Raw genomic sequence first — 11,488 nt, forward strand, 5'->3', positions numbered from 1 at the left:
GTAATATCATTAAGCACGAGCTGCAGAAGAAAAAAATGCTGTGGAAGGTATATAAAGAGAAAGATGACCAGCAAACTCATGAACAGTACAAGGCTCAGGCAAGTAAGGCAAAATCAGATTAATCTGAGAAGAATTTAGCTGAGTATGCAAAAGAAAATCCCAAAGAGTTCTTTCATTATGTGGCAATTAAGAGTAAGAATGGCTATGGAAGATTAAGCTTAATGAGTGATGATGGTCACAAGGAGAGAGAAGCAGATAAAATAGTATAATAACCTATGCGACTTCCCACATTAGTGTCTCTCACATAGGTTATTATACTATTGAGAGGTGAATGAATTGGAGATCCTTACCATATTGAAGAATCTCAATGTAAATATAGCTGTGGGATTAGATGGGATACCAGCTAGGGTTTTGCGAGAATGTGCAAGGAAACTGGCACATTCTTGCAAAGATCACTAAGGTGTTTAATTTAAGTCTCAGCTCTAGTAGAGTTCCAAGGGAGTGGAAAGAGGTCAAACTATTCCTTTGCATAAGGGAGGTTCTAAGACTGCAGTAACAAATTATAGACCAATCAGTATCTCAGGTATGGTGGTAAAAGTATTAGAAAAATTGGTAAAGAAGAGAATTCAAGAATGAGTAGATAAAAACATGATACTGTATGAGGGTCAACATGGCTTCGTGAAGGGTTGGTCACACCTTAGTAATTTACTAACATTTTATAATACAGTAACAGCTGAGTTGGATAAAGGAAATAGCTACATGATGATTTTGCTGGATTTTGGAAAGGCATTGGACAGAATACCACATGAAACACTTATTCAAATTAGAACAAATGGGGGATGGATATGACACTGGTTAAGTGGATAAGAGGGTGGCTGCTGGACAGATATCAAAAAGTGATATATGGAGAAACAGAATCAAGGCAAAAGCAGGTGATCAGTGGTCTGCCACAAGGTTTAGTGCCTGGATCATTGCTATTTAATTTGTACATAAATGATATAGGAAATAACCTGAAAGGAAATCTTCAGTTGTTTGCTGATGATGCAAAATTAGGTAGAGTAATAGTTAATCAAGGCAATGGAGAGAGCTTGCAGGACAATTTAAATAGACTGTCAGTTTGGGTAAAATTAATGGGTATCATTTTAATGTCGAGAAATGTAAAGTTATGCACTTTGGATAAATAGATTACAAGCAGTTTATCACATTGATGGCACTGTACTCCAGGAAACAGATGAAGCTAGAGATTTAGGAGTGGTGGAAGGCAGAGAGTTAAAGTTTAGCGGACACATTGCTAAGGTAGCACATAAGATTACTTGGCTAGTGAAGAACACATTAACAAGTAGAGATAAGGAAGTTGTAATTCCTCTTTATAAGGCTTTGATACACTCACATCTGGATTACTGTGCTCAGGTCTGGTCCCTTGGCTTTCTTTTGGATGTGGAAGCAGTGGAGACGGTTCCGAGCTGAGTGACCTAAGGAAGTTGTAATTCCTCTTTATAAGGCTTTGATACACTCACATCTGGATTACTGTGCTCAGGTCTGGTCCCTTGGCTTTCTTTTGGATGTGCAAGCAGTGGAGACGGTTCAGAGGCGAGTGACCAAGATGAGTGGCATGTGAAATGTTCCCTATGAGGATAGATTGAAGGTATGTGGATTGCAGAAGTTGGTTGATAGGAGAAAAAGAGGGGATATGATAGAAACATTTAAGTTGCTTAAAGGATTTTATAGGAAAGATGTAGGGAAATGTTTCAGCATTTGGCTAGAGGGAACTGAACAAGGAGTCATCCCTGGAAGTTGAATAAAGATGTGGTCAGTAGGGGTGTGAGAACTAGATTTTTTGCTTGGAAAGTGGTGAATGAGTGGAATGGGTCAACTTAGTCTTCGGACTCAATGAGGTGCCTGTATAATAATAATAATAATTTATTATTATTTTATTTTATTTTTTTTCTCCAGAGATCAGGCTAGGATAAGCAATTAACAAAGTATCAGATTAATCTTATTTTGTGTAATGTCATGTAGCTGTGTCTTGTACATATGCATGTGTTTCTGATGATGACCTCGATACAGAGATCAAAACGTTGAGTGTTATTTCATAATTAAGTAAAGTAATTACTTTACTAAATAAATTCTTCAAATTGAATATATATATATATATATATATATATATATTCTATATATATACATATATATATATATATATGCTAAAATAACCAAGCATATAAAATTGCTTGGTTATCCTAATATATATATATATATATATATATATATATATAAGTTGGAGGGACTTTTATCAGATTAATGTTAAAGGGTTTTTCACAGAATGGTGGAAGATGGATGAAAACAATAGATCATCCCTGAATACTGTATAAGAAGGGAGTAGAACCAGGTTTTGTGCATGGAGTGTAGTGAATGATTGGAATGCACCTGAAAGTGGTGTGACCACAGAGAATGTGAATTTATTTATGGCATGGTATGATGAGCTGTGCATGTGATAGAGGAATCTTTCACAATGATTCCATGGATATCTGAATATAATAATAATATTATTATTATCAGAGAAATAATACCAATAATAATAATTATTATTATTAATATATATGTGGAATTATAAGACTGATGATTATGACAAGCTTAGGAGACAGCTTGGAGCTATAGCATGGAATGAGAAGTTGAGTGGTAAGGAAATAAATGTTGCATGGGAACTGACAAGGAAATACATAATAACATCAATGTGTGAATGTATTCTGAAGGCCAAAAGATTGAATTAGGTAGGCGTAAAATGGATGAATGAGGAGTTTAAGCATGAAAGCTGGAAGAAGAAGAAGAAGGTACTTTGGAACCAGTACAAGATGAATAATTGTAATCAGTTACATGAAGAGTATGCAGAACAATGCCAAGAGAGTGACTCAGTTGGTAAGCAAAATCAAAGGGCAGTATGAGCAGAAATTAGCAAATCAAGGGAAGAAAAATCCTAGAGAGTTTTTTAAATATGTGGCAAGTGGAAGGAAGAATGTTCATGTTGAGATGATGAAAATGGTAGAATGGTAAACACTGCAGAAGATATTGTTAAGGTATTCAATGATCAATATAAGAGGGTTTCATTCTGATCAGGGTGGAATCATGGGGAACTTAAGTGTAGAGGACATAGCAGAAGTTTAAATGTGAGTGAGCAGGAGGTATTTGAGAAAATAAAAAAATTTGATGTCAATAAGGTGATAAGATTTGATGACACATCAACACGCATCTTAAAGGATTGTTCCAGTGAATTGGCAGTAGCATTGGCATACCTGTAGTAAGAGTCTTACAACAGCACACAGCTTCAAAGGGAGTGGAACGAGGGTAAATTTGTTCCACTGCATAAAGGTGGTGATAAGGCTTCAAATTATAGGCCAATCTGTATATCTGGAGTTGTGCTGAAGGTACTGGAGAGATTGCTGAGAATTAAGATATAGAAATGGGTTGATAACAGCAATATACAGTGGTATGTCACTAATCCGAATTGAGGTTTGAAAGAAAAAAAAGTTTTATTTATTACGTATTATTACTTCGTGTACTATTATTTTTATTTAATAATTATTATTTTAGCTATTATTATTTATTTTATTATTATTACAGTACAGTATAACTATGGTGATACACAAAAACAGGAAATTCAAAACATGCATAATTTGCTTAAAAATATAAATCTAGATGTTGAAAACAAACAGATGTTACGGAATGGATTAAAGGTAGAACCCAAAGTGAATTCGGAATCAAATCAGATGCTGGAATTATAAATGCGACGCTACAGAATGAATTAGATGATGATAAAGAACTTGGAAAAATAAATAAGACATGAAGAGGCAGTTGACAGTTCTAAAAAAAAAGTTTAGCTCTCAAGAAGCAAAAGAAAACCAGTAACTTTTTTACAAAGAAATCAAAACACTTTTTTTTGTGTGTTATTTTGTGAAACTTTTTTTTGTGTTGTGTACAAGAAAGTGATATTTTTCCACAATTAATTTATGTACTGAATAGAAGAGAATTTTATGCAATTTTATGAACTATGCAATTTTATTAAATCAGAATCCTCAACAATATAGGTACATGCAAACTAAATGTTTTACTAAAATAAATTTTCGTACTCTATTATTTTTTCCGTTTTACATTACATTACAGTACAGTAGCTTTTTTCTATCAGTTAATTCATTTATTTACAGAATTAAATTGATGTATCATTATAATCTTGTTGTTTTTGTCTTAAACGCTAGTTATTGTTGTTTCTTGGGGTGAAATTCGCTAATCTGAACGAGTCCAGTTCTTATTAGTTCAGATTAGCGAGATACCACTGTACTTAGATTTCGCAAAGGCTTTTGATAGATTACTGCATGATAAGTTGATAGTCAAACTAGAGCTGATGGGGTTGGATATTAGATTGGTGCATTGGAATGGAGACTGGCTATCTCATAGGTATCAACAAGTTGTGTATGGGGGAGCAATATCAAGGAAAAGGAAAGTTACTAGTGGTGTGCCTCAGGGGTCTGTTTTAGCACCATTGCTGTTTAACTTGTATATTAATGATATTGGTGAAGATTTGGATAGAGATATTCAGTTGTTTGCAGATAATGCAAAGTTAGGATGAACCATGAAGAGCACAGAAGATGTTGTAGCCTTACAAGAAGACTTGAATAAATTGAGTGATTGGGCATGGAAATGGGGAAATGAGTTCAATGTTTCAGAATGTAAGGTTTTAAAATTTGGAAAACAAAGATGGGATATAGAATTTATGCTTGGTGAGGATATATTGTTGGAGGTGGAGGAAATAGGAGATCTGCGGGTGATAGTGGATAAGGATCTGAAATTTAGGGGATACGTAGCCAAAATTGTGAAGACAACACAAAGGCTTCTGGGAATGATGCAGAGGACACTGACGTGTAGAAGTAGGGAGATTCTTGTTCCATTGTATAAGGCTTTGATTAGGCCATACATGAACTATTGTACCCAGATTTGGTCACCTGGTTTTCAGAAGGATGAAGAGATGTCGGAAAGGGTCCAGAGGCAACTGAATAAGGTAGTTTCTAACCTCTGGAATGTCGAGTATGAGGAAAGATTGAGAAGATGCAACTTGCAGAGTCTGGCAGACAGGAGGAAGAGGGGAGATATGATAGAGACCTACAAGTTAGTAAGGGGTTGCTATAGGATCAATGCTTTAGAGGTTCTACAGGAAATAATGGGAGATCAAGGGAGAACCTAAGGTTATCCCTGGAAACTGTATAAAGAGGATGTGAGTAGGGGAGTGAAAAGCAGGTTTTTTTTCATGCAGAGTTGAATGATTGGAATGCCCTGCCTGAGAGTGTGATGTCTTCAGAGAATTTCAGTGTGTTTAAAGCACGATATGATAAGCTGTGTGTATGATAAAAGGACCTCCTAGATGAGTCTTTGACTCTTGGGTAATAATAATATTTTGTATGGTTATCAGCATGGGTTTGGTAAAGGAAGATCATGTTTTCCTGACTGACTTATGTATTATAGAGGTGACAAATACCGTGGACAGGAGAGATGAATATACATGGATTTTGTAGAAGCTTTTGATAGACTGCCACACAATAAATTTTAAATAAATTGAAACAGATGAGATTGGATAACAGATTTTTGAGTTGGATCCGTGACTGGCTGTCAGATAGCTATCAGAAAGTTGTATATGGAGGTACAGTATCCTACATAAGGAAGGTCACTAGTGATGTACAGCAGGGGTCAGTTTTGAGACCATTCTTGTTCAAATTGTATGTTAATGATATTGGGTTTAACTAGTGATATGCAGATGTTTGCAGATGATGCAAAACTGGGAAAAGCAGTTATTCACAGTCAAGCAGATGCTGTGCCTTACAGGAGAACTTGAATATATTGCATGAATGGGTAGGTAAGTGGAACTTTCAGTTCAACGTTGAGAATGAAGGTTTTGAGATTTGGTAAGCAACAATAGGATGCAAAGTATACACTTGGTGGGGAAACTTTAAAGGAAGTAGAGGAGATTAGAGATCTAGGAGTGATGGTGGACAACAACCTGAAATTCAGAGACCACATCTCAAAGTTGTGAAAACGTCATATCGGATAATGGCACAATATTCCATATGAGGCCTGATCAAGGCCTCATATTGATTTTTGTGCACAGATCTTTTGTGGTGATGAGGATATGTTGGAAAGGATTCAGAGAAAATTCAGAAAGGTGGTCAGTGGTCTTTGGAATGTGGAGTATGAGGACAGATTGAGAGAATGTAAGTTGGAGAGCCTCGTGAATAGAAGGAAGAAGGGGATGTGATTGAGACATATAAGCTAGTCTGGTGTCGTTATCAGGTTGACATGGAAGAGATTTTTCATAGAATGGGAGGGGGGAGTAGAATAAGTGGTCATAGCTGGAAACTGTATAAGGAGGTGTGAGGAGTAGATTCTTTGCATGGATAGTGCTTGGTGAGTGGAATGCATTGCCTGATGGTGTTGTGAAAATATACACATTGAATCAGTTTAAAGCATGGTTGGAAGAGCATTGTGTGCAATAGTATGTACCTCCCACCATGAGTCTCTGGAGGTGAGATGTTAATAATAATAATAGTAATACCATCACTACCACCTTTGAATTTCATAGTTGGGATTATGCGCTCTGGTAAGAAACTTCACTGGACATCCATCACACCCGTCTATCTGCTCGGTAAAGGATGTAGTGTGAATCATTGCTCCATAACACAGCATTACAAGCTTCTACATTTAACAACAGCAGTGTCTGAGTGTATTCCAAAGGTGAAGAAGTTAAATAAGGTAGGATTAAAATCATGATCATCAAATCAAATTCCTGATGTGTACCCTCAAAGGGTGTACAGAATATGATAGTACTGCATGAAAAATGTACATCATCACTAAATTCCCTCTTTCCTCTTATCCACACTAATATTTTATAATTCAAATCCATATTCTCCACATTATGCAACATTCTACCTTGCTGTATTATGTCAAAGCCTTAGCAAAAGTATCATGGTGTATCCATTCTCCTTCTCCAGTTCAGTGGTATCATTATTATAAGGTGTGAGTAAGTTGCTAATACATGACCTTCCCTTAGTAAACGCGTGCTGTTCATTGCCAAGTAGAGATTCACCATCAACTTATTTCTGAATGCAAGTCCTAACCCGTTTTTCCATAATGATGGTCGATAGTTGGATACATCGATCTTTGCACCACTCCTGCAGAATCTTCCCTGTTCTGAGACTCAAATTATAAAGCCTGATCAAAGGAATAGCCAGTTCAGCTGAACACTCTTTTAGCACCCGTTCTGATATCCCATCAGTCCCTATTGCTGAGAATTGTTATTCAGTTTGGGCAACAGCTCTAATACCTTCTCTTCATGCACCTGAGTTCATTCATTCAGTGAAGAGGTAGCAGTGAACTCAATATTGCATACACCAGGTTGATAGCTTTTAGCAAAGTGGGCACTCATTAGTTGAACAACCTCCTGCATCTGTCACCCTCACACCATCTGCGTTCAAATGAATTATTCTTTTATATCCGTGCTTTCTTTTACTTGCAGCATATCAATAGAATTCTTGTGGGTTGTCTTTAGCTTGTAGAGCCAGTTTCTTTTTATACTCAGACATAGTTTTCCATACAACAGTTGTGACTATTGTAGCCTGCTGTTTATAATTTTCATAACAGATATCATCTGTTTCTTATGAATCTCTTGCTTAAGAAAATTATACATCCATTTGACTCTTAGCCTATTTATTCTTCGATCTCTTGGGACGCATTCTGATATTGCATAATTTCAATATATTTTAAATGCTTCCCATGCACTGTCAATATTCTTCCCAACCAGCAACCAATATCATTCCACTGAACTCGGTATACTGCTTAGTTGGTCATAATTTCCTGCTTTGTAGTTCTGTATGTAATGTTCCATTACATACAGAAATACATACTTTTCTGAATGGAACATTCATAAACTTAGTCACATTCCAAGTGAGTACCGTATGATCACTGTCACCAACTGAAGGCAGAATAGTTATGTCTTTAACTGAAATAACCTTGACACTATAATCAGATCTAACACTCTTTGACCTAGAGTTCCTTCTGTCACATGCTGCTTGAGGAAGTTGTCCTGCAACAGCTCAATAAATTCAGTTTGATTCTTCTGATAAGATTTTACTGCTACCCAATCAATATTGAATAATTAAAGTCTCTCATTATGAGTACTCTTATTATGCCCATCGTCTCTATTTGGCGATGCATTTCTTCATCACTAGCAACTGATTCACCAAGTCTGTAACAACCCACTATGTAATTCATCTTGTTACATTCCACTTCACACCAAATGGCTTCATCACTGCCACATGAAATACTCTTACTAGTACTACAATCCTAGGTCTCAACATTAACTGGATTCAAGTCGTCCAATATCATTAGCAGCATGCTCCCTCCTCTCATATACTGTTTATCCTTCCTAAAAATATTGTATCTTTTACACTCAATACTAGTTAGTATATCTGATTCTGATAGCCAGGTCTATCTAATGTCTACAATCTGAGGTCCCAACATATTGACCAAGGCAACAAACTCTACCCCTTTGTATCTGATACTCCTAGCATTTGTGTATAGACATAGTTATCTACCTGCATGTTCTTTTGTATACTCTTGTCTGCATGACATAGTTGCAGATATCTATTCTTCTCTAGCACCTTAGACCTGTATAATAGACATCTCTGCATATGTTTGATAGGTTCGAATGGGATGAACACAAAGTCATTCTCTCCCTGTAATCATTTCCATGATGATGTCCATTCCCGTCATTAGCACAATTATATAACATTGCTGCTCTTACTCTCATATTCTCACTATTCCTGCCATTATAATTTAGTTTCCCTGACTCTCTCTCTCTCTCTCTCTCTCTCTGTTAGGTATACCAGTTATTAGTTTTTCAACTAATAATCATCTGATATGAAACGCATTCAGGTGTAGGCCGTCCCTCTTATACAAATCTAATCTTCCCTCAAATTCACTCCACACATCCAAAAACTTGCATCCATTCCTTCTACACAGCCTATGCACATCAAATCGCTTGCCATCATAGCTCTTCTTAATTTATTTTTATCACATCGATCTAATATACTTACTATTTTCACTCTTCTCTTTCAACAACTCGTTCATATCCTCTCATACTGAACTTATCACTAGTTAAGTCATTAGTACCTGCTACAATTATGATCTCCTTAACTTTTATTTTCTGTTTTTGAATTGCATTATATTTTTAATTTTTGCTCCTGGAAATCTTGAAGTTATAATCCACTTATCAATAGCACGTTTTATGATCGAGTAGTCATACCAAATAATATCCTTTTTTTTTACAAACAACATTACTTACCTGCTTTTTGTTATTACTTACTGGCTTACCTGATTCCATGCTTTGTTGTTGCTTATTTTGCTGCTTAATTTTCTTTTTCTCCCTACGTTCATTAAAACACCTGTCGACTTTCTGTAATTCCCACGTTATCTCTCTGATAATCTGCTTAAGATCTCGGAGCAATGGTGAACACAGACTTGAAGTTTATGAGACTTACTGATTTAAAAACATTGCAATGATGAGGAGGATCTTGATATGTAGAAGCAAAGAAGTTATGAGACCCTTCTATAAGGCTTTAATCAGACTGCTGTGTGCAGATTTGATTGCTGGGTTTTCAGGGGGGAATAAGGATATATTAGAAAGGCTTAGAGAAGGTTCACTAAGTTCATATCAGGTCTGTGGAATGTGGGATATGAGGACAGATTGATGGAATGCAACTTGCAGAGCCTTGTGAATAGAAGAAGGGATTTAATTGAAACACACAAGTTGGTGAGCAGTTGTTATAAAATTAGTGTGGAGGAGATATTTTATAGAGCAAAAGAAAACAAGGGTAAAATAAGAGAACATCCCTGGAAGTTGTATACAGAGGGTGTGAGCAAGGGAGTGAGGAACAGGTTCTATGCATGGAGAGTGGTTGGTGAGGGGAATGTATTGTCTAAAAGTGTGGTGAGTGCAGAAATTGTGAATGGGTTTGTACCATGGTTTGATGATCCTTTTTCAAGAGAGTGTGGATCATCCATGATGAGTCTTTTTGACTCCATGGAGGTCTGTATGTTAATAATAATAGCAATAATGATAGTATCCATAGTGAATTGGCTGAAATAGGTGAAATTGCACAGGAAATTGACTGACAAATATATGATAGGATGATAGAACATACAGCAGATGATTGAACACTGTTTCATAGATGAAATAGTGTTCATAGGGAGTTCGAGTCTTCTAAAGAGCCAGAGGCTCTTTGATATTAAATAAATTCATAAATCAACTTTAGGTTTTAAATTAATGTTAAGAGTAAAGTTTCACTCTTGGCTAATAATGGAAAATTTGGTAAGGTAATTGATTGTTTGGATAACCTCAGTTCTTTTACAAGATGATCCTAAAAGATTAGAAGAGCTGGACAAGGAATCACCATCATCATCTGTTCACTCCCTTACCCTATTTTTTTTTAGAACTCTCATATCTGTGGTCTCCATTCTTTATCAACTGCTTTACTTCTCACTCAGCTATAAGATTCATAAGATAAAATTGGATTGAACACTATCTTGTATAGTACACTGCTAAAATAGCAGTATACTGCTATTTTAGTGTTTTAGCTAATTTATTTCTTATTCCACATAAACTTATAATGTTGACTCACTACTCCAGTTTTGCTTACTCTGTTTTGCCATCTTCACTAAAATTCTTCCTAAATAGCTGAAATGTTATACTCATTCTATGAGTTTCCCATTCAAGTTGAAGCTGATGTTTATAATGTTCCTACCTGTTTCATACTCTCTGCCTTTATATTGCTGATTTTCATGAAAATTTGTAACACCATTTATTCAATTTAGTCAAGGAATCCTTTACAAAACTTATTCATGACTATAATACTATCAGCATAAAGTAGAAAGCTGAGATTAATATCTCTGATTTAGATATCAATCTAATGACCCTTATTTTTATAATGTGATTCATATAAAAGATGAATAACAGTGGAGATAGTGTAAACTTCAAATATCATCTTCCTGTTATTTCTTCAATTCTACTGCTGACTTACCAAATATAGACTACATAGTGCTCGATATAAAGTCCCATTTTCACATTTAATTGCAGTGCTTTGAACAATTTTTCTGTTGGCAAATGCCAACAGAACAACTGTTCAAATCACTGTTCTGTTCAGAGAAACTGTTCAAACTGTTATGTGGAATAAGAAATAAATTAGCCTTTTCCAGATCTGGAAACTTAATACAGATACATATTATGTTCTCATGATTTCTCAGCTATTTGTCTTCAAGTGAAGATCTAATCATGACAATCTCTAAATGCCTGAACCCAGCTTATTCTTCTCCAAGCTACTCTTTTACAATTTTTCTTAGCCTCTCCTCAAGTATTCTTGCATAAATTCTCATCAATCATTTTACTTTATTTTTT

This window comes from Typopeltis vanoorti, chromosome 21 (assembly GCF_054136105.1).
Source record: "Typopeltis vanoorti isolate ZY-2024b chromosome 21, IOZ_Tvanoo_1.0, whole genome shotgun sequence".
NCBI lineage: Eukaryota > Metazoa > Arthropoda > Arachnida > Uropygi > Thelyphonidae > Typopeltis > Typopeltis vanoorti.